At 30.9% G+C, this 2,378-nt stretch overlaps 1 pseudogene; it reads left to right on the top strand.

Moving 5' to 3' along the window:
• The first annotated feature begins 416 nt into the window (after positions 1–416).
• On the top strand, positions 417–1,911 carry LOC107009908 (annotated as a pseudogene).
• Positions 1,912–2,378: the final 467 nt, after the last annotated feature.

The following is a 2,378-nucleotide window of genomic DNA, read 5'->3' as shown; positions in this document are numbered from 1 at the left end:
ATAATACTATGTTCCTATTACCCCCTGAACTTATTTTATAAATAATTTTCTACCCCTTTTCGGTCTATGTGGCACTAGCTTGAAAAAAAAGAGTTAACCAGCGTTTGACCCACAAGATAGTGCCACGTAGGCCGAAAAGGGGTAGAAAATTATTAATAGAATAAGTTCAGGGGGGAATATAACCTCAATATAGTATAAGTGCGTCTCGAAGATTTTGGCATAGATTAAAGGGCTACTTGTATATTATCCCTTTTTTGTACTATATATACTTGATGATAATATTACTTCATGAAAAATTACTATATTTTGTAACGTGAGAAAAACTGTTTGCAATTCAATTAGATCAATTGAAAATATCACAATCTATTTTATTATAATGATTATATTTGTAGGGAGAATTGGAACCCAATAGGAATATGCCAACATGGCTAGGACCACTTTTGAGGAATACATTCTCTGGGGCATGTTTGGTGCATGATGAACTTCAAAAGAATGAACTGAGCAAATACTGTATCACATGTGATTCAGATTTATGCAAGTATTGCATCTTTACAAACAAATACAATGATCATGACCACCTAAAGATTTATCGACATGTTTACAAAGACGTTATTCCTCTTGATCAAATGGAAAAATATGTTGATTTAAAATTAGTTCAGGTAAATTTAAATTGATATAGACAGTTACAACTAGAAATAAAAAGAGTTATATTGATTATGAATTTGTACTTTTTATGATAATCTTCTATTTTTAAGTGAAAATAAATTCTTAAAATTACTATTATTATATTTTCGGGGCCTTTCTCTAAAACTAAAAGTAAGTGTTTTATTAGCTGTATCCTTGAGCCATCTATGTTTGGACCCACTAGTTAAGTCATATTACGAGTACAAATTTGCAAGTCTACCCATTGGTAATCCGAAGTTGAGCCTAAACAAAATGGCTAAAGTTAAATCATTTTCAGTTAGAAGTTAACATACACATGGTTGATTTTTTTTGTGTTTGCCTGAAGTTCTTGTACATATCGATGAAGTTTAGCTATTTTTATTTGAAAATCATGCAAATATATCTGAACTTTAATTATTCTTTTTCTTTTTTACATAATTAACATCTATATGTTATTGATGTGATATATATAATTTTCTATTTGCACCCATACAGATGCAACAAGAAATTAGTAATTGCTTTGAACCCTCTGCCACATTATGTGTCTGGCTCCTTAGTTGCTGAAGATCCTACTTTCTCACTTGCAAAAGGAGATTGCATGACCCTGAACAGTTTCAATTTTGTTCCATTGCTTTCCAAGTACATATCATTCCCTCCATCTCAACTTAAGTAGTTGTTTGGCGATGATTTTTATTTTTTAATATTTTTTTTGAAATTGAATTTTGGAAATTATGCTTGATCGAAAGTTGTCTCTCTAGTTTCACGAGGTAGTGGTAAGATATGTTTGCTTGCCAGTACATCTCCCTTCAGAATTGTTTGCATTTTCTCATTTCCCTTATTTCGCCAATTAATGTCTAGTCTTACTTTCGATATTTTTATATGTTTGGGGGGGGGGGGGCGGCGTTATACTGTTTTAGTTGATAAGTTTACTTTTGGGAACTGTAATTGAACTTTAGTCTTATTAATATATTTGAGAAGTTGTAATTGTTGTATTGAATTTGAGTTCTTTACACCAAACATAGGGAAAACACCTTCTTTTTGAGACAGGTTATAAAAAAGTAAGGAGACACTTAAATTGAGATCGATAGAGTATTATTGTATATTTACACGGTCAATAAACATAAATATTTTTGCAAATGACATATGTTATGATGAAATTTGATGGTAGAAGCCAAATGGGGAAAAATTGTTGAGACGAAGCGCAAGCGCAAGAAGAAGGGAATTCCTTTCATAGATCCTTTAAAATAAACATGTTTTGTTTTTATTTGATCATATTAAAGTTCTTTTCTTGAAGAATTTTCGATTGCGTGATTTTATGTTGGTACTTGAAAAATGTATGTGCTTTCAACTACTTTTAGTTTTAATTAAGACTTTTGGAACCTAATTTTCTTTCAGGCATTGTCATTGTGGTTGTAAGTATATGTGGACATATGATCTCTCTTTTAAAGCGCCTCTTATTTATAATTAAGTTAGTGTTTTTATTCGGTGTCAAGAAAAATCAAGTCTCCGTCCAAGATTTCAATCTAATCGTTTTATAGTGTTAGACTAATCCATCCTTATGCCCTACATCTCAATTTAGTCACTAGAAAGAAAAATCAAGTCTCTAGTCATTGCATATATAACATATCAATTAATCATTTCATCAATGAATATCATGAATGCCCAAGAGGAAAGATTTGAGTAATAAATAGTTGCTAGAATGCGTTAATAAGTGA

Source organism: Solanum pennellii, chromosome 2 (genome assembly GCF_001406875.1).
Source record: "Solanum pennellii chromosome 2, SPENNV200".
Classification (NCBI taxonomy): Eukaryota; Viridiplantae; Streptophyta; class Magnoliopsida; order Solanales; family Solanaceae; genus Solanum; species Solanum pennellii.
The sequence above is the reverse complement of the archived record's forward strand: the minus strand, read 5'-3'. Positions and strand labels throughout refer to the sequence as shown.